At 36.3% G+C, this 23,347-nt stretch overlaps 1 protein-coding gene across 2 annotated transcripts in view; it reads left to right on the top strand.

Annotated features, from left to right (window-relative positions):
- Window positions 1–23,347, top strand: part of LOC145664863 (monocarboxylate transporter 9-like) — a 319,458-nt gene that overhangs the window by 248,443 nt on the left and 47,668 nt on the right. The gene's annotated exons all lie outside the window — the stretch shown is intronic.

Below are 23,347 nucleotides of genomic sequence, written 5' to 3' on the forward strand. Positions count from 1 at the left end.
TGGAATTTGAGAGAAAAGTAGTTACCAAAGATTTATTTAAAGAAATTTTCTCAGTCCTCTGATGAAAATAGGAACACACTTAAAAAAAAACGAATACTCCCTTCAGGGTTTGAACACATAAACTCCTAATTGATAGACTAGTGACCCAAACCGCTCGACCAGTTCGTATGCCTTTAGTGCGTCTCTTTTGACTTTTGGGTAAAGTAGTTTCCTGCTTCCCACTTCTTTTTGTTTATGTCGATACGACTATAAGTTTGTGATGAATATTTGGCAGTTACAGGTCTTGCAATGCATAAAAGTCTTTTTCGTATAAATTATATTCAATTTTACGTCCTAATAACTTATATACAACAGGTTGAATCTGTGAAATGATTGGGGTTGGAGTGATCGTAAATGTTTTCATAGTTAGGAGCCTGGATATGCAAACCCGCTTAACGTGGGGATTTACTTTTGAGAAATTTGGTACAGTGCTCCAGCTTTTGCAGAAAAGTAAAAAAAATCTAGATTTCCTCGCACCACTGTTCGTAGCACTACCCCTATCAGATCTAAAATGGCGTCTTTCAAGTGTTATTTAAGTTTGGGAAATAAGTACACGTAATAGTTAGACAGAGCTAAATCTGCGGAATAAGAATGATGATCTAGACATTGAAATTCTGGATTATGCAATGTCAGTTATGTTCGCAGGGGCTTGATGAACAGGTGTATTCTCCTGAAGAAACAGAATTCCTTTCTTTTCATTTTCCGCAGCGTTGAACTTTGAATTTTTCTTTCAGTTTTGTAAGTAATGTAGAGATTCTGGATTAAATATCTGACCATTGAGGAGGTAGTCTACCAGTCCATACTTATACCAGAAGAATGTTCCAAACAGTTTCTCAACCTACTTCTGTGTCTTGAACTTCTTGGGGCGATGGAGAAATGAGTGCTACTGCTCCATTGACTGTTGTTCCGATTCAGGATCATAGTGGTACAACCATATTTCATCTATGGTTACTATTCGTCAGCGAAATTGATCAGCATTACGGTCAAATTGGAAGAATACTTCTCTTAATGCCGTTACCCTTTTATTATCCTGACATATATTTTGGGAACCCATTATGCCGAGAACTTGCGCATACCCAAGCCATTCTGAATTATGCTACCGACGAGTTCCAAAGAAATGCCCAGAATCCCTGACACAAGTTTTTCTGAGAAGGTAAAAACTGAGAAAGCGGGGTGCAGACCTCAGACTATAATAAATATAAATAGCTTAAATTATTTTTGTCACACAAAAACTGGGGTGGCCTAGGCCCTCCGGCCCCGGGCTATATCCACCACTGGCTGAAATGCTGCAATTTTCAAGAATAATGTCACAAATTGCATCCATGATTCCAGGAAGAGTCATTGCTTTTAATCATCCTGGATGTAAAGCATAATTTGTTGAGAAATTGCTACGTTTATACTAAGCCACTTACTTCTTCACCACTATATATAACGGAGGAGAGTCCCGTGGTGTTTCACTGATTTCCTAATTAATTTACTTCGGTGACTTTCCTTGGTGGAACAAAAATGTTATAACAGTAAGAATCTGGATGTTAGTGAAATTATCTGTTTGGGCACACATAATCACTTCAGAGGCCTGAGAAACAATAAGAATTTCCTTATTAATATGAAAATTTATACTTGTACATACAGAGATATGTTTTTCTATACTACGGTTTCATTTTTCTACCTAGTACCTACACTCCTTCTGGATTGGACTACGACATTTTCGCTCGCAGCTCCTCGTAAATTCTAAATTCTCTCTCTGGCTCTTTCTCTCTCTCTCTCTCTCTACATATATATATATATATATATATATAGGCATATATATATATATATATATATATATATATATATATATATATATATATATATAGTGACGTACTTAGGGGGGTGGCTTCCGGGCTTAAGCCCCCCCCCGAAATCTTACTTAGTATAGTAAAGTAAAGTAAATATCTTGCAGAATTTTCACATTTCCAAGCAAAGCCCCTCCCGAAACAAAATCGTAAATACGCCACTGTATATATATATATATATATATATATATATATATATATATATATATATATATATATATATATATATAGAGAGAGAGAGAGAGAGAGAGAGAGAGAGAGTGAGTGATACGTAGCATATAGACGAAATTTATGTTTAGGCTTCAAAAGTTTCATTGAAAAATATTTCATGTGCAGACGTTATTTATTTGTTAGTTACAAATTTTATTTGAAATAAGTTTAATTTATAATCATATAGATCTAACATTAAAACAGTAACGAAATACACAATGTAATGTAAAATAAGTCAAACGTAATAAATAAGTTATTTTTGGTATGGCAAATAGCCGCCCCCGAAAATGTATCTGCCCCTCCTTTGCCCCCCTAACAACTTAAAGCTGGCGTTGTCACTCGAACAATATGGTATGGAGTTCTTGCATACTATTCATTGTTGGCGGAAAAATTTCTTCGTTTACCTTCTTTTCTCCACATCAAGGATTACACCGAAAAGTTTACAGAAATGAAAATAAGCTTTTCATTGTTGCATTGTTATGTTCTCAATGATTTTGCATTGTAAATATTGGCTTTAAAAAATATTAACACAGTATGTTAAACTTTCAGTTAAAGAGAATTTTCCAAGAATTGTGCTATATATTTTAAATTATGCTTTATGCTTTATTTTCTAAAATAATGCTTTTAAAACTAGTTTCCCAATGTGAGTGCACTTTGGCGTTCACCCAGTGTCGTGACCATAGTGCTCTCAAACGGGTCAGTCGGGTCAGTTCGGGTCGGGTTGTCGGGTCAGGCTACTCGGGTCGGGTTGTCGGGTCGGGTCAATCGGGTCAGCTCGGGTCGGGTTGTCGGGTCGGGTCAATCGGGTCAGCTCGGGTCGGGTCAATCGGGTCAGCTCGGGTCGGGTTGTCGGGTGGGGTCAACCGGGTCAGCTCGGGTCGGGTTATCGGGTCAGGTCAATCAGATCGGATCATGGTTCGGGTCAGTCGGGTCGGGTCGGGTCATCGGGTCGGGTCAGTCAATTCGGGTCACGGGTCGGGTCGGGTCGGTCTTCAACCCGACCCGACCCGTTGAGAGCACTACTAGCTAAGCATAACACTATTCAAAGACGATACATTAACGACTTCAAGATAATCAAAATGAAACGCTTAGTCAATTCTGAATTCGCATGCACAATTTTGGAGGAAACCAAATCTATACGGCCCTAAAAAATATTTGTTCATTGCAAATAGTAATCTGACAGTTTTTTTCTCGTTAGAACCAGGGACATATTCAGGGGTGGGTCCTGGGGGTTCTGTAAATTTAGTCTAATTTCAGGGGTAATTTTATAAATTTTGATATATTTTATCTTCGTGTTGAATTTGGACCCTGCCGGAAAGCTTTTGACCTCTACCTCCTTCGTAATAAATTCATGCTTACGTCCCTGGTTAGAGCACACTTACTTATAACAGTGACATAGATAGCCTTGACACTAACGAACACAATCCTAATAGTGGTTCATCTATTTGTAAATAAATAAAACATGACGGATCCTTGGGATCGTAGTGACTCATTCATAGGTCTGGTTCGATCCCAGCTCTCACCAAGGAAGCTTGGTAGTGGACAAACACCGGGTACATGGGTTTTCTAAGGGTTCTTCAGTTTCCTCCTATTTTCTTTATTCCATTATTATCATCCATCTGAGAGCTCCTGTGTGGCTAAGCGGTTAGCGTACGCGTCTTTGGCGTGAGACCCAGGTTTGATTCCCGCCGGAAGCTTATTGGTTCGGATTCCACGTTAGGCTATAGGCCCACGTCTCGTACAGCCTCAGTGTTGAAAAAGATGCTACACTCAAAATGAATCAATCATCCATCTCATCATCACAGTGTCTCCCTTACCCCTGGTGCACGAACATGGAAAGTTAAACTTAAAAAAAAAAGAAAGAAAGAAAGAAAGAAAAACGGATCCCCACTTCGCATTCAATCCTGTGGCATTATACGTTTCTTGCGTGCGCCGTGAATAAAATGAAAATTTTCTCAGTGTCACTCTAGTGTACCAGTAATATAGAGGAGATAACTCCAATGCTGAGGTCACCCTATGAGATTATGGTCATTACTTCCTCTGTGTAATCTAATCATACACAACACAATGCCTACAGTTCTAAACATGCTTTTAAGAGCTGGTAGCAGCTGTTTCTCCTGGGAATATTTATAATGGACGTTTGCCAGTTGAATTCAAAGTGCAATAGTTCCAACTGAAACCACTGAAATCAGTTCAATTACGTAGAGATGTCATAACAAAACGGAAGAAATTGATATATTTTTTTGTCTTATGGAAATACAATTTATGCAGTATTTTCTACTATCGTTCTTTATGAAATTTCGTCTTGCGTGTCAATTTTTGTCTGATATTCATATGCGAAAAGGGGAGAGGAAAATCATGATTTGTTCAGTGACGTAACTTGGGGGGTAAACTGGACTTGTGCCCCGGGCGCCTGATTGGGAGGGCGCAAAATTGGGCAAATATTTAGTGGAGCGTTTTGGTTTGGTTGGTTACGGGGCGCTAAGGCAAGTTCTTGCCCCGGGGCAACAAGTAGTGTAGTTGCGTCGTTGGATCTGTTATAAAAATTATTGCTGTACCTTAAAAAAAAAAAAAAAAAAAAAAAAAAAAAAAACGAAATCCCCTAAACGTGGGAAGTCTGGAAATGACATGCTTTTTCTTGTTTTCCATTATTTTATCAGTTAATTACTTTGGTGGTAAGCATGTGTTATTGATTATCTCTATACTGTGTTACTATAATCCACTTTTTTGTAATAATTATGAGTTGCAGCTTTTCGGATAGTTAACCTACAATAGGCTATAATTCCTAAACCCCTCACGTGTAGTTGCTAGTGCTCTCTCCTTTGGTGCATGGGGTCTCAGGTTCGATTCTTGGTGTTAGAGCATGTAGAACTCATTACGGTAGTTCAGATATTACCTTAAACTGTAGATCCTTATCTCATATAGCGTCGCCGCTGAAAATAGACGCTAGACTTAAAAAAAAAAAAAAAAAAAAAAAACACACACACAAAATCCTTAGATCGATCTTACTATGTAGTAATCGAATTGACGTTTCGTGTAAACCAATGAGCTCACGACACATTATTGCCAAACAGAAAACAATCTTAGACAGGGCTGCCAACTTTTCAAACCTGCTCACCCGTACATTCACAGCTTGAGTACTCCAAATTCAATTTCGTTAAATTAGAACCTTATTTCAGTTAAACACATCCATGTATGTTTTTTTTTTTTTTTTTTAATATCTATGTTTAGCAATGTTTGTTAGAGAAACAAAGTAAGGTTGATTTGAAACTGTAATTAAGATTTATTTCTGAACAGACTTGTTTTCTTTTTTAGCACTTCTCAATACAGCAGAATTCCTTTTTATATAAAAGTAAAATTCTTTGCAGGTCATGTGGAAGTTAATTTTTACCATTAAGTTTAGATTTCAGTAAATTTTCAGACATAGTTTCTTGCATCAGTCCAAGCATTTCCTATCATGCTAAACACTCTTTCACAAAATACACTGCTTGCAGGTATTGATAATACAAATGCAGCTAAATTAAACAACTCAGGTATAATTTGAAAAACCTTTAACGATATAACAGAAGAAGACCGATCAATTACGCTTTGCACTTTTGTTTCTTTCTTTCTTTCTTCTTCTTCTTCTTCTTTTTAAATAGTGAATTCTGAATACAGCTTGTCAATGTTTATGTTAACTTTAACATGATTCAAAATATCAGTAACATCAGACAAATTGAGAGGCTTTTTCAAATTCAATGGTTCATAATATTTATATACGAAATTTTCGTAATCATATCATTCCTTTAAGTACGACGATGCCATAACGAAGAAAGCGTCAAAACCAGTGTCAAAATTATTAGTTCACCCGTACATTTTGAACAGTAACCCGTGCACCCGTATATGAGTTGTTAAACCCGTGCAGTTGGCAGCCGTGATCTTAGATCAACTATTCTACAATGATGTAAAAAAAAAAAAAAAAAAAAAATAGAGGTAAAATGTATACAAGTGATATAAGTAACAAAGAATGCAGCAACTGGATTGACCTTAGTTGGAACTATTGAGCTCACGACGCGCAAATCCAAGCAAATCAAGAAACAGCGATCTTACAAGGAACCCCTTGAGTGCGAGGTCGTAAGTGCAATCTCTAGTAAGGCTCATTTGAAAGTTTAGTGTGAACAATGATGACAGGAAAAATATTAGTTGCTAATGACTCACCATGCGCATCAGGAGGGTGACAGAAAATATGTGTCCGAGAGGTGCAGAGATCAACCTTCTATGAGATGTATGTATTACACTTCACAAAATGGACATTGTCGACGTTCACGAAATGTTCGAAAGAAACCATTAACTTGCACCATGAACACCGAATGAAAAATGACGCGCCACAGTGATCACAAACGTTCGCACAATCAAGGTCGAAGGCGAACTTCTAAGGAGTTACAAACCGTTCTAGACGTTCGGCTAGATATAAACTTTTAAAGAATGCATATAGAATCATATTGGTATAACGGAGAGATGAGAACTGATGGGATATGATGGCACCTGTTACACCAATATGGTTCTATATGCATTCTTTACCTAGCTGAACGCCCTGAACGGTTTGTAACTCCCACGAAGTTCACCTTCTGTCTTGATGGTGCGAACGTTTGTGATCATTGTGGCGCGTCATTTTTCATTCGGTGTTCATGGTGCAAGTTAATGGTTTGTTTTGAACATTTCGTGAACGTCGACGATGTGCATTTTGTGAATTGTAATACATACATCCCATAGAAGGTTGGTCTCGTCTTGCCTCGTGCACAGCCTATCAGTGTTGCCAACAACTTTCATCAAATATATATATCTTTAAGTAGGGATAAGTGCTTATTTTGAAAAATTGTCTTTTTTAATCAAGGAAAACACATTTCAATTTCATATTAAAAGGTGAGTCTTTTCTTTTGAGTTCTCTGAAACATTGCTAGATTTTTTTTTTTTTTTAATTTAAAGCCAAAGTAAACTTAATCCAGAAGCATATGAACTAGAAGAGTTTAATTCTTTTGATCTTCTGAGTGATGGTGTAATAAAAAGAAACATTAATTGCTAGCCGGTCTGTTTGTAAGGTTTCAAGATCCATTTCTACTTTTTTTTTTTTTTTTTTTTTTTTTTTTTTTAACTTAAGCTTCTAGACAAAATCCACACTTGTAACAGAATTGAGGGTTGTTATAAAATATTGGATATACATTTCCACCGGAGAAAGAGCTACCAACAAAAGCTCCATAATTCAAAGATAGTGTATCAAAAGAATTTGTTAGATGAGCAGACATTTACGGAGAATAAAACATGAGGTAACAGAAAAGCAGTAATCCATTTTGCTCTAAAACATACGTATTACGTCTTTTGTTTGGTCTTTGTCCAACTTTATTCATTTTTTTTGAACTTTTTAATTTAGTTACGTTTTGATGTATTGTGTCTGGTGTGTAAAATTTCAACCACATTAGTATCTATGTCCATCGTTTTAAATCTTACATAAGTCAAAAGTAAAGCTTTCTCTCTGTAGTTCTTAGTGCCTTTAGTCCTTATATCTTCAGTTGCCGTAGCAAATGTGCGTATAATATCTATAAAAAAGCGAGTCCATTCTTTGCTGTAACTTGACAGATAAATAAATCAATTTATTACTTGACGAAATTGAGACTTGTACGAGGCGAATCCAAACAGTAATTTCCGAAATAGTCTCAAGGTGGTACACGTACAAGTGATAAGAGCGGGACGCCCTTACGCAGGAGTGGAGCAGGAACACGTAGCCATAACCTGGCGCGAGCGCATTTGTGTGGAGTCAGTGTCAGTGATGAGAACATTTTGGTACGTTAAACGTGACTGCACGCATGCAATCTCCCACCAAGGACAAGCTGCGCGCCATAATGAGGTTTTCCCCACGCTAAAAATCTGTCGGCGTCAGAGATCCACGGCAGTTGTGTGAAGTATATTGTAAAGATTTTGTCTTCTAGGGTAGAGCTAAAAGGTAGTACACGGGAGTTTTGGACTTTCTCATCACCTTTTATTGTAAAAGTTTACTCTTGTATACAATAGTAATAAATATTACAGATAAAATATATTTTTCTAAATAACTTGGTGATTGCTAGCGAATTTGTAAGAGACCATTGATCATGTGTGTTGGAGCGGTAGGAACAAGGCACTTTGAGCCAAGGTGTAGGTAGGTGTCTCCTCTCAATGTCAAGGCGTCTTAGAGAGGGAGTTTAAGAAATCTCTCAATGACCAGATGTCTTAGAGAGGGGGATAAGATGCTCTCAATGAGCAGACGTCTTAAAGACTGGTGGATGATCAATCGATGCTAATTGATACCTTCTGTGATGTGGGGCTTCATTTTATCCTGAAAAGTCGGCTAACTCCGTTGATCTTCGCCACTTGTCGATCGTTGGTGATGGTTGACGTCTAAGTATGTTCGCAGCGAACACATGGTGTTGGAAGCACGTGGAACCTTGCAACATGATCCTGATGTAATGAGTGAAGGTGTAGTCAGAAGATACTGCAGACAATTTAGAGCAAGCCGCACCAATATATGCACAACAAACACCGTAGTGGCCGACTACGGCTGGGTGAAATATCTTTCACCATCCCCACGCAAATCGATCAGAAGAACCGTTAATCAGTATTGCCAAGTTTGTGGTTTTCTTACCAATTATGACGATTTTTTAATGCTGTGGGCGGACAACGTTTCGATAACGCAGACAATTATAAAATTCTGGCTATAGTTTTTGGCCACAGAATTCTTTAAAACATATATACAAAAGCTAATGCCTCAAAACTAATGTTAAATTCCTCAACAAGGATGGTGCTCATGTTGAAAAGTAGGCTATGTATCGCAAACTCCACAGTAATTAAAATTGCCCGTCTTTTATTTTACACTCTATCTGGATGCGCCTCGTACTTTACGCAATAATAATAATAATAATAAAAAGAGGATACATTATTGGCGGACGTGATTCTTAAGGCAGCAAATCATTAAGGCACATGATTGTCAAACTTAAGCTGTAACATTAGTAAGAACTTGGCCAACTTGAAGTTTTTCCTTGCAAATTTGGGAGGAAGAATCTGCCTCATGAAGGCATGTAAGGCAACTCAACTTTCAGGGAATAAATTCTTGTATCGGAATTCTTTTTAATTCCCATACGTTCTTGAGGCTATGATATGGTGTTAATTACCCTTTGTTTTCTTTGCACTTATACTTTATAATAACTGTTATGTTTATTATAGATCTCATTTGTAAAAATAGTGCTGCAATATTACCTTACATTTTACAGGGGGAACTTGAAATCTAGGAGGAATATTGTTTACGGGGTGGCATTACTGCATGCAAATCAATCAGAATAACCATCATTCAGTGTTGCCAATTTTGTGGTTTTCTTAACCAAATCTGGGATTTTTGAATGCTTGTTTGATGAATATTTATTTCGTTTGGTGGCTAGTGAAAAAAAAATAACTAGTAGGTTTTTAAATTACGAGAGCAAGTCAAGAAAGACTTGGACTGATTTTTTTTTCTAGGCAATTTATTATTACTCAGCAACAGGCACATGATCCTTTTCAAAGTAGTCCCCGCCCATTTGAATGCACTTTTTCATTCGAGTCTTCCAGTCCTCAAATACGTGTCGCAGGCCATTCTTTGAGAGGTCCTTCAAAACCGCCTCCGATGCCTTCAGAACCTCGGAATTATCGGAGAAGCGGCGTCCACGCAGTCTGGATTTTAGGGCAGGGAATAGAAAAAAAGTCGCACGGTGCGAGATCTGGGCTATACGGTGGGTGTGGCACACAGTTGATATTGTGCTGATGTAGGTATTCGAGGACAGCATGTGCCACGTGTGGTCTCGCGTTGTCATGGTGGAGTCTCCAGCCGCCATTGCGAAGGTTTGGTCGTTTCTTCGCAATGTGCTGCCGTAAGGTCTGAATGACTGACACGTAATATGGTGCAGTTACAGTAGTGCCGGAGGGAACAGCATGCTGATACACCATACCAAGATGATCAAAGAACGAGATCACCATCACCTTGCCTGCCGACTTCACAATCTTTGCCTTTTTTGGTGTGGGCGAACCTGGTGTCTTCCACTGCGTACTGGCTTGCTTGCCCTCAGGATCGAAATGATGAAGCCATGACTCATCGCCGGTGACAATTGACTCCATATAGGCGTCTCCACCATCCTCAAACCATTGCAACAGCTCCCTGCAAGTCTCCACTCGAACGGCCTTCTGCTCTGGTGTCAGGAGTCGCGGAATCCATCGCGCACACACTCGGCTCATGTGGAGGTGGTCATGCAAAATTTTGAAGGCACTGCCATGAGATACGCGTAGTGCGGCTGCCAGATCGTCGATACTGATGCGGCGATCTTCTCTAACAATGACTGCTGCCGTGTTAATGTTCACCTCAGTAACAGCTGACGCTGATACACCTGGTCCACCAGCTTTCGTGATTGTCATTCGGCCCTCTTTAAACTCTTTGAACCACCAGAACACGGTACTTCGTGGCAGAGCGTCATCTTTGTAGGCTGCTCTCAACATTCCTAGAGTTTCTGATGCACTTTGCCCAGGCGATAGCAGAACCGTATAGCTGCAAATTGTTCATCTCGTAATGACTCCATTTCTTCTACAGGCGACTTCTAGAGGCGGCGCAGAACATCACCTGCAATAAAAAGTCGTGGTTACCAAACATGCAATGATTCCTTAACAACATTTTATATATATGCACAGCAAGACCCACCCTACTTGTATGCCAAACTATGAAGCTCCAGCGTTAACAGAACTGCCGGGAAAAAAATCAGTCCAAGTCTTTCTTGACTTGCCCTCGTACTTTTAGTGAAAATATAGTGGATTTTTAACATTGAGCTTTCCGTCTGATACATAGTCTTGCTCAATGATTCCGCCTCCGCTTTTTTTTTTTTTTTTTTTTTTTTAATGAATGAATCGGAACTGTTTAAACAATATTCAGCGATATCATTGTTACTTATATAGGCAAACCGAACAGCTTCTCTTGATAACACCACCCAAGGCAAATAAATGAAAGTTTGACCTTGGCGACAATCACTATTATTTTGATACCCTGCAGCATGGAGTTGGAGGTGAGTTCTGATTTTTCTTTCTTTTTCTTAAGAAAAAGAAACAAAAAGAAATAACGAAAAAGGAAAAAAAGTATCATTCTGTTCGATGTACGAAGTTAGCAAGCTATAAGAGCTCGTAACTAAATTTTAACGAAGAAAAAAAAAAATGTTTGAAAGAAAAACTGAAATTAGCTGCACTCTTTTGTGTTGCGATGTTCACGGATTGTTGCAACTGTAAAAGGACACATTTGATAAATTTATCCTAGATTTAAACGGGTTGGAGGATATTGTATAAATCAGCGGTTCTCAACCATTGTGTCGCGACGGCGACACATTAGTAAGTCACGCAGTCCCCTAAGGCGTGTCGCGAAATTTTACAATTTAAAAATCATGAAGAATTTACGAGGGCAGACTACTAAAAAATTGTTCAGAAGCTATTTTTCTTTTGCCCGCTTTTCGTAATTGAAAAGAGATAATGAAATGTAACTTACTACAAGATAATATTATTCTCCACGCGAAAATATAAATCAAAAGAATTTTCAGTGTGCCATCCATGGTGCAAATTACACTGTTGCAAAAAATATTAAGTATTTAGGATTTAGATTTCTGGGCTTTCGGCATCTAAGGCCATTTAGCCCTTCACGTTTGAGGGATGACGTCCCTCGGCGAGCACACTATCCGAGGAAAGGGAAGGAAGAAAGGATAGGGGAAGGAAGAAAGCGGCCTGGGACTTATAAGTTAGGTCCCACCCCGGCAATTGCCTGGTGTGAATAAGGAAAACCTCATTCAGGGTGGCTGGCCTAAAAAAGCGTTTGACACTTATTTGACCGAGTGCCCCCCACCGGGAATCGAACCAGGGATGCAAAAATATTAATTACCCAAAAATCTAGGTTAAGGCAGCGACTAGAAAAAAATAACTCAACGGTAATTGCTAACTTATCATGTTGTCTTGCCTTGTAATAAACAGTACAACATAAATAATTTTGTAATAAACAGTACAAAATAAATACAAATATTATATAAAAAGCAGTTAACAAGGAACCAGGACTACATGATAAGTCATCAATTACCGTTGAGTTCATTTTTCTAGTTGCTGCCTTAATCTAGATTTTTGGGTAATTCAACTTTGAGATAGACTGTACCAGTCGGCGCCTCCAATAGCAGCAATAATCCTCAGTACTGCATACAGTCATTATATTAGAGAAACTTATAGGGTTACACTGTTATATTTTATGTTATTATTATTATTATTATTATTATTAATAATAATAATAATAATAATAATAATAATAATAATAAAAATATCAAACAAGTGTGTCGTGATTCTTCGAAATTCAGTCAAGTGTGTCGCCAGTCATAAAAGGTTGAGAACCACTTTTATATACAATACGAATGTAATGATGAGAATCAGTAATGATGTGTACCAAGTATTAAAAGGAGACATCCTACATCTTGTAAAAATGTGTCACTCTACTCAACTTCCGATATCTACTGCAATAAGTGAGGGGCCGCGGTGGCTCAGTGGTAGAGCGTTCACCTCTGGTGTTTGGGGTCCCGGGTTCGATCCCAGCCCCCGCCAAGTGAAGTTTGTGGTGGACAAACATCGTGTGCGTGTGTTTTCTCGAGGTTTTCCCGTTTCCTCCCACTTTCTTGATTCCACCCTTTTATTCATTACTCATCATCGCCGTCTCCTTTAGCCTAACCGGCATAACCGCGGGACGTAAAACCCAAAGATTTCATTTCATTTCATTTTGCAATAAGTGAGTGTCCACCTACATTTTCATTCTACAAATTCTTCCATATTTATGAACTTCCATTATTTGTCCATCTCCTTTAGTCAACCGTCTACATAGTTGCTTGTAGTGTTGCCACTAGGCGAGACGAGAAATAAGGTTTTCTCGTTCGTCTTGTTAATTTCTAAAAAGTCTTGTTTCTCAAAGATTTCTTTCTCGTCTCGTTTTACAAAATTTATGTCTTGATATTTTCTGAATTTTTTTTCTAGAAGTTACCAGAGTCCTTCTGTGTCATGAGAGTCCGCGAAGATGTGTGATATAAGAAGCTTATACCATATTTATTACTACCGTCGATTATCCCCTTTGCTGGGTTAAAAAAAAAAATGAAAATTAGTAATAGGTTCCGTTAGTCATTTTCAATCATTTTTATATAGGGCTATCTTCCACCTCTCCTTCCGGGGGAATTTGGATTTAAACGGCATCGGAAGTGTCACTATTCATCTAAACGACCCCGAAAACTATGGATTCGACAGTAAAATCGGTCATTTTAGATCCTTTTTAAATATCTCCTCTCTTCCTCCTCCCCCCTAAGTAGCACCATCAAAGTCGATACTTCCAGGTTCGAACCTCATCTACGTTGAAAATTTGATCGAAATCGGTCGGGTGGTTCAACAGTTGTTAAAAGTCTCAAACGTAGTTACTTTTATACTTTTATTATGTTTTTATGTAGGCAGTATTATATATATATATATATATATATATATATATATATATATATATATATATATATATATATATAATATATATATACAGTGGCGGATCCAGGATATGATCAAGGGAGGGTCTAAACCATATTTTGCCGTTTTATCCAGTATAAAGCACGATTGAAGCCCATTTTATCCAGTGCATGTCTGAGTGTATATCTGGTGCTAGGGGTCTCGGGTTCAAACCCTGCTCCCGCCAAGTGAACTTTGTGGTGGACAAACACCGTGCGCGTGGGTTTTCTCTGAGTTCTCCCGTTTCCTCCCACTTTCTTCATTCCACCATTTCATTCATTACTCATCATCACCGTCTGCTTTAGCCTAACCGGCATAACCGTGAGACGTAAAACTCAAAAATTTCAATTTCATTTCATATAGTGATCGTACGGAGTAGCGAAACTACCAATTTCAGCATAGAATAGAAGATGAAGGTGTGTCTCGGCCGTTAGCCACTAACCATGAAATTTGCCTGTGCAGTCTCTTTCCCTATACGCAGAACATCTTTTGGGGGTACAGTGTTATCGGATTCACGCTAATTTCGTTTTGTTTATTTTTTTATTGAGATTGTTGATGTCATTTCAAAAATATTTTGCTATTATTATTGTTAGTTTAATTCGAATAGTTGTTCCTACGTATTATAGTTTTTCTCCGCTCGTTTGCCATGTTTTCCAAGTTTGGCAACATTGTTGATGCACTGATATTTCACGTTTTCTCAAGTGCACGTTCGGAAAGTAGCTCCACAAATTGTACCGAATTCTTCCGATGCATCACACGTGATGGAACGTACCGTAGTTCTATGATTTGTGTAGAGCCGATGCATCACGAGTTGTCGCGATCACTATATCCACAGTTCTGCTCCCTCTTAAGCTTCAATCGATCACAGTGTTGCCACACTTGGTACAATTGTACCAAATTCAGCATTTTTTGTTATTCATCGGCCCGTTGGTACCACACTGGCATTTTAAGCCCCTTTTGTGAAAAAGTTGGTTCAATTTTACTCAATTCAGCACCATTTATTAATAATGTGTTGTGATGTCTTTCAGGGAAGGTTCTAGGACCCTGCACCGGTTTTACATTTTTTTTACAAATGTCAGTTTACTTACCTTATATTCTTCTTACGTTCTATTATCCTCCTTCGGTCGTGAAATAAGCGAGAATAAGTGCAATAATTTATATTTTAATATTTTATTTTAACGTACTGTTTACACACGAACTCGGAGATGATTGATTTGTTCTTCATTTCATATATATTTTTTTAGATATGGCCATAATACCGTTTTGATTTATTGGTCACTTCGAAATAAAGGCGCCTTTGGTTTCCTTACAATACATACCGAAGATGATAGCTGCTTTCCCATTTAATTTTTGCGGCCTCTGTTATATTTCCTACGTGCGAGAAAAGTTTCATCTACTTCCATGGTTGTTCGAGGTCCTCCTATTTGGATGTTTTTAAAAAGTAATTTGTAGAAAGAGCACTTTCTTAGTTTGGGCTCTTGGAAGAGGGGGGAGGGTGTTCTAGAACTTTAGCTTTTTTAGTTTCATGTTATAGAAACACGTAGAAACACTGCTATAAAATAATGAATTCAGTCCTTTTGGTTTCAATTTGGTACTATTTTTCAGCCCACTTCAGAGCTAGGACTGTGTGGCAACACTGATCGATCATAGAGAACAGATTACAGAAATTCGGATCATACTTGTCAGAAACCGTCGCACAGACTCATAATTTGCCGTGCACTTTTCTTATGCGTCTTTAAGTTTTTTTCCCCCCTTATACCATATTATATCATCTGCATAAAGATTCATTTATTCCAACACACATTTGCAATAATGACGAAACAAAATAATGCAAATAGAAATATGCTCTGTATTATTCACGAGTTGATTTGAATTGATTTGTTATGCAAGCATTAATGCACACTGCAATCTTTAAACACATAAATACGGCATGCGCATACATATATATAATTAGCGTTAATATTGATGACTTGATGACTGTTTGCCTCATTGGCTTTGTTTGGGAAGTGACTGAGTCCGCATGACGCCAGAGTCTAGGACAAGGACATAAAGTGCTTGGTGGCCTTGAGCCGTTCTTTAGAGCGGAATAAAAATATATTGGACAACGGTGTCTCAAACTCAACTTACCAATACTTCCGTAACATGAAAGAGATCTACAAAATGTACTTTTAGTTCTTTTGTTTTTTCTATCTTTTTGGCTTCTCTGAGAAGATAACAGTCATTAAAATATCATATTATTAACAATCGGTTACACTGTTAAGTTTAAAAAGATATTGTTAATTGTTTTATAATTATGTTTCGATAATTTGGTTATTATCTTGTTTTTCATGGACTTGACAAAACTTAGTGGCAGAATAAGTCACTTCAGCGCCCTCTGTGGTTCCCAGTATTAACAGATTCCCTACTATAGTCAACCTTAGAGCCCGTAGTTTAGTATTTAAATTCGTACAATATTTTGTTATGTTACAGCATATAAGTACTTTAAACACTGCTTGATTGATTGGTTGATTTTTGAGTTTAACGTCCCGTTCAGCAGCGAGCCTATATGAGACGTAGACCTTTGTCGCCTAAATTAGGCCATCTTCCAGAGTATTTTTTTGCAGGAGTGTTCGGGGATACTCTTGGTGATTTTCATGTTACGCAATGTAATTTATCTAGGATCCGGGAAGGCAAACCATTCTGAACGTATACCTCAAAGAGCCACTTTTCGTGCTCATAATACATTTTTTTCTTATTCTAATGGTGGTTCTCAACCTTTTCGACGGACGACACATTTTACTGAACGTCCAGGACCGCGTCATACCTCTTTTATATTTTTATTATAAATACTAGTAATAATATTTATTATAATAGTAAAACCAATTACTTTTTATAATGATTCTATGTAACACTGAGAATTATTGCTACCACTGGAGATATTCACTGGTACAGTCTGTCTCAATTTAAACTAATTATTATTAAATTCTTTATGATTTTTAAATTCTAAAATTTCGCGACACACCAGTGTGTCGCGACACGTCAGTTGGGAACCACTGTTCTATAGTATTATAGTGTATCCCCCTGAGGCGCATTTGGGAAGCACAAGAAAACAGCCTAACCATCACTTCTGAGATTTGTTTTTAATTCTTCAATTTGTACACAAAGTTTGAAAAGAAATAATAAAATGAGCAAATAACCAGTTACATTTCGAATATTTAAATACAATTCCTTCTGTGTTGGTTATTCGCGTCTCTGCATGAAGGTCACTACAAGAAACAAGGAGAAAGATTCATTAATCTTCCAGGTTGACAGTTGTTGGTTGTTTTACAGTTTTTTTTTTTCCACTCGAAATTAGCAAATGTATAATTTTCCTACGTCTATCTTACAGCTAGCTATGCATATATACATTTTAGAAGAGTTTATCTCAAAGATTACGAGAGTTTTCGCATTTTATGTCCAATACTTATGCTGTGTAGGCTAAAGAAGATGGTGATGAGAATAAATGAAATTATAGAATGAAAAAGGGGAAGGAAACAGGAGAATTTGAATTATATTTAGTAATTTTTTTGAAAAAGGGGAAGGAAACAGAACTTAAATTACATTTAGCAATTTTTTTCCACCACCATTCATAATAGATTTAATCGGTCGTATGTCGCTGGTTAGCGTTCTTGATTCGTAATTGGGCTCGAATCCCATGTATTGATTGAGAATCCCTACTTCAAACTACAATTTTTGACTAGAACTACAGTAGAGTTACGATTATCCGAACTAATGTGGACCGGCTCTAACTCGGATAAGCAAAAATTTGTTTGATGCGGATGGATTTGTACAGTATATATTATTGTTGTTTATTGATTATTTCTCTTTATTAGATTATTCATTATTGTTGTATTTATTATTTCCATTGAACATACAGTACAGTACATATAATTATACATGCATAAGGAATTAGGCATAATACAGTAAATAAAATGTGGTTTGATATTGATATGTACAATCCGCGGCAAAAAACCTGCAACATGAGCATATAAGTTTATTGTGAAATGACGAAGTCTTTTGCTCCAAAATAAGTGTGCACGGGAGGAGGCCGAGGTTTATCCTGGCGTGATTCGTTCCACTTAGACGTTATGTTCATTCCCTGTGCTGTTAGGTGTAGTTTCACAATAAACTTATATCCTCATGTTGCAGATTTTTTGCCGCGGATTGTACCTAAGTGAAACACAATATAAAACACAATACAAATAAAATACTGTTTAGCGTACACATAGACCATATTAAAAAAGAAAAAAAACATAGTCTTATGCTTTATTAAGCTGTCTCGTTTTTGGCCGCTATATTGTACAGACGTATTTATTTATTTATTTATTTATTTATTTAGCCTGTTTTGACTTACAATATGGAGAGTATCTCCTATAAGTTCTACAGTTGTCATACATATAAATCAAATTGTAATTACAGCTTATTACACCATTTGAAGTACAAAATTATAATAAACATCACATGTTAAATTTGTTACATAATTACATCAAATTCATACATCGTTATCATTTGCAAATTCCTGAACTGAATAATATGCTTTAGAAAGTAACAGAGTACGAATTTTGTTTTGAGTATTAAAATTTACCTCTTTATAATGTGATGGTAACATATTATAAAGTCTCGTACAATTTAAATAAACATTTTTTTGGTACTTGGAGTAATTTTGTTGTACTACGTAAATGTCGTTTAATTGCCGCGTGTTGTATGCATGAATATCTCTTGTTTGTATAAACATCTGTTTGTTTTGTTTCACGAAGTGTATACATTTATATATGTATAGGCTTGGAAGGGTTAAAATTTTTTGTGATCTAAATATTTGTTTACATGATGTTCTTTTATTTAGTCTGAATATTATTCGTAGTATTTTCTTTTGTATCCGAAATGTTTCCTGACTGCATGCGGCTGACCCCCAAAAGATAATTCCAAAACTGAGGAGTGATTGGACTTTTGCATAGTATATCGATAATAAGCTATTTCGTGAAACTGTATCTCGTAACCTAAAGAACGCAAAACATAAAGTAGTCAATTTTTTATTTAATGTTTTAACATGGGTTTGCCAAGACAAATCATCATCGATGTAAACACCAAGTAATTTTGTTGCATTAGAATACTCAATTTGTTTTCCATTAATGTTTAGCGAAGGGAAGGATGGATTATTTCCTGGAAAACGAAAGTTAATTGCGACTGTTTTATCTGTATTTAGGAGAAGGTTATTTGCATTCAACCAAGTAACTATTTTGCTTATAACCTTTTCTGTCTTGACCAATACTAAATTTGGGTCTTGTTCAGTAATAACTATATTTATATCATCAGCATATAACATGCATTTTGTGGGGTGTAAAGTTTTTATCAGATCATTTATATAAATTATGAATAGAGTAGGGCCTAAAATAGAGCCCTGAGGGACACCTCTGGTAATTTTTGTTTGCTTTGAGAAGAAAGTGCAGGATCGATTTGATTCAACTTTTGTAATTTGAACAGTTTGGCATCTATTTGTTAGGTAGGATGAAAACCACTGGTTTGCTACGCCACGTATGCCATATTGAGACAATTTATTTAGCATAATATTGTGATCAATTTTGTCAAATGCCTTTGACAGATCGATGAATAAACCTATAACATAATTCTTATTATCGAGTGATTTCAGGACATCTGTAAGAAAATCAAATAAAGCGGTATCAATACTTTTATTCTTCTGAAATCCGTGCTGAAAAGTCGAGATAATATTATGATTTATTAAAAATTTGCTAAGACGTTTTGCCATGACTGATTCAAATATTTTTGAAAATATCGATAGCACTGAAATAGGTCGATAATTTGTCATGACATTCTCATCACCCTTTTTAAAAGTTGGAAGAACCTTAGCATTTTTAAGTAGTGTGGGAAATATACCGTTTTCTAACGAGAAATTTATAAGGTAACAAAGTTGATATGTGATATGTTTCGCACATTTTTTAATTACAGTGGAAGGAACTTCATCCATACCTGAAGAACTGCTGTTTGATAAAGATTTAATTATTCCTATTAACTCATCTACAGAAACTGGATATAAGAACATAGACTTTGTGTTTATTTCTCCTTGATTTGGGAGTTTCTGCATTATTTTTGAGTGAGCAGTATTTTTCGTTTGATCAGCTGAATTCACAAAATGATCGTTAAATATATCTGCAATTTGCTGTGGATTGTTTATAACTTTACCATTTAGTTTAAGATATTCTACACTCTTAGGCCTGCTTGTGCCAAGAGTTTTATTGATTATTTGCCACATTGCTTTAGTCTTATTTCGGGCATTTAAAATCAAGCTATTGTTTTGCATTAATTTTGCTGCCCTTATGACCTTCTTATAGGTTTTCCTATACAGTTGTACGTATTTCTTTAAATCATCAGATTTAAAATTACCAGATTTAAGGATCTTATTAAATTTTATCAAATTGGTACTGGATTTTCTAATTCCATTTGTAATCCAACTTTTATCAATGCGTTTCGAAATAGTACGACTTTTTAGGGGAAAAGCAATATTAAAATAATATAAAAATATGTCCATAAAAGCTTTAAACTTTTCATCCATGGAACTATATTTATATATCTCCTCCCATTTTTCTTGACTTATTAAATAACACATATATTGAATATTCGACTCTGAAAAGGATCGCTTTAAGGCTGTATAGTTTTTATTTTTAACTAATTTATCTATCAATGGTAATTGTACGTATATAGCGTCATGATCTGAAAAACCAGGATTGAAAACACGTGATACATTTATTGGTTGATTTTTCATAATTATGAACTGATCTAAAGCTGTTTTTCCAAATCGCGTGGGTTCATTTATAACGGCATGCATATTAAATGTGTTCAGCAAACCTTCTAACTGGGACTTATACTTCGAGTCAATTAACCAATTAATATTCACATCACCACAAATAATTACATTTCGAGGCTTAACAAACAAATGATTCAGCATGGATTCTAATTTATTGAAGAAGATAGACATATCGCCAGCATAAGGTCTATATAGACATATTATGTAAACATTAGACTCATTTAGTTTCAGGGCCGTTGCTTCAATGTGCATTTCACAGATGAACTGACTTATATCTAACTCAGTATATTTTACATTATCATTTGTAAAGATACAGACTCCGCCGTGCTTCCTTTCCAAACGACAATAGAATGATGCTAACTTAAACTTACTAAAATTCACTAATTTTATTGCGTTGTTATCAAGCCAGTGTTCAGAAAGACATACAATGTTTATATTGTTTAATTTATCTAGGAGCACTTCTAATAATTCAACCTTTGTACCAAGCCCTTGTACATTATGATGATAAATATTTAATGGAACTTTGCATAATTTTTCTGGCTGTGAACTAAAAAAGGAAGTTCTTCCACATTTGAAAAGGAATTTACCATATTTTCATTCCTACTTTCTGGATAAGGGAGGGGTATAGGACAGGTTACTATGTTACGTTTTATCATTTCACTTAGTTTGTTACAAATGTAATCTTTACCATTACGATTTAAATGCATACCGTAGCAATCATAATGTCAACTGGAGACGTGTCGTCCTGCTGTTCGACGTAGAACAGCACCTTCACAAACTGAAACTCAAGACGTGCAACAATTAAAGCTCGCTAGCATAATTATGATAATGTCGGGCGGAGTTGTCATCTTTATGCCAGCTTTATGTTTGCTTTGTTGCTGAAAACAAAACTGCTTATCGTTGTAACCGGATTAGTTTTTAAATTTTTGTTTGGATTAAGCTCGGATAACACGGAACTTCGGTTAATCGAAACTCGGATAATTGTGACTTCACTGTACAACCACAAATGCAGTATGCTGGCTTAGCTCAGTGATGCCAACCTGGGCACTTCAAAATCCCATATTGAGAGGCAAAAAGTCCCATTTTGCCTCTGAAGTTTCCACGTTATGCTAATTACAAATATAATATGAGAAATGAAGCACCCGTTTATTTATTTATTTTGTTTTCTTTTTCATTTCTTAAATATCCGAGTATCAAATTGTGTTTCTTGACGCTTGGTGTTTGAGCACAGCCAGTGACGCTTGGTCGTTAACTCACTTCATAAACCACTTCACATTATCATGCACATTCATCAACATCAAAGGAAAGACTTCGAATTTGAAGATGAACATTGATTTAACGCTTATTGGTGACTCATTATGTTTAAGTTCCGTCCGTAGAGAATTCTGTTGACGTGGATTATATGTTGCATGTATGAAAAATCCCACATATGTTGCCATTTATCCCTTTTTGAAAATATATCGTCAAAAAAACCCATGAAATGGAATTTTCCCCACAGGTTGGCATCACTGGTTCAGCTCAACGTTTGATTCAAACAAACAGTGATTCCAACCTGAAACATTAAAAAAAACCTCCTCAAGAGGCAGAAGTTTCCATTTTGCTCTTGAATTTCCCACATTACAATACCGAAACACGTATGAAACACGAAATTATTGTATGTCATTGCATTTTCATCAATATATGAGTAAGCTTCTCTTAAGTGTCGATCTTCCACATTTATCAAGTGGTTGATGGATAGCTATTTTCCGTAATTGAAAGATAGTTCAAAATATTGCCTAAAACAAGTACATTTTGTTGTCGGTATTTACATAATTCCTTTATGTCCTCTTAATGTAATGAACGTAACGAATCGTTACGTTTATTACAATAAGAGGTTCACAAAAGAATTATAGTTCTTTTAATATTGTTAGTAACGATATTAGAAGAACTATATTCTCCAGTCGTTTTGTGTAAAACCTTTTCGAATTTGGCTGTTTATTATCCTCCATTTTACTTTTTCCCGTTAATTATATTATTTGTATTTTTTTTTTAAATACCAGAGCACAATTTACACTTCTTGGAGTTTTGTTTCTTTGAGAATCACAAGTTACTTCTGCACTAGCGTGCATTCCGGTAGCAAAACTTGACAATTAATACTGAATACAAGATTATTGAGGAGTCATTTGTTTACTTTACACCCATACAGAATTTTGTTGCTCTCGATGAAAAATCCCATATTTACTACCAATTGCGACGAAAATACCCTTTTATCCCTTTTCGAGAAATGAATATCAAAAAATTCCACAGAATGGAATTTTTCTCACGGGTTGGGATCACTGCGACTGCCTCCAACGAAGTGACACATTTAGATAGTTGAAACTGATACCTCAGTTCTTCCATAGATGTCACTACATGTCATGAACGGCTTTTACCAGTAGCGCAATATTTTAGTGTGAGACCGAAAATTTTTGGAAATACCCTCGTATTATTGATTTCTGAAGCAACACCTCATAAACTTCAGCATGGGCGCCCGGAGTCACGAAAATGTATTAAATTTCGTAAGATTCTCTTAATACAAAAAAAAAAAAAAAAAAAAAAAAAACGTAATATAGCAACCAGGGAAATACCCCCCCCCCCTGCAGAATTTTCTTCGGGTGCCCATGACTACAGTGATATTGGTTGTTTCAATCTGCATTTCAAGAGCCAAACAAATATGGCTACTCAGACACATTTTTATGGAAAGATATGAACCCTTATAAAGCGGAAAGTGAAACGAACTAGAATAAAAACTGTTGAATTGTCTGTTGTTATATTGTAAAAGATATATTTATTGTACAAACAAATAATATACAACATGTTATTACTTTATCTTCCA

Source organism: Thermobia domestica, chromosome 11, assembly GCF_964235325.1.
Source record: "Thermobia domestica chromosome 11, izTheDome1.hap1.1, whole genome shotgun sequence".
Classification (NCBI taxonomy): domain Eukaryota; kingdom Metazoa; phylum Arthropoda; class Insecta; order Zygentoma; family Lepismatidae; genus Thermobia; species Thermobia domestica.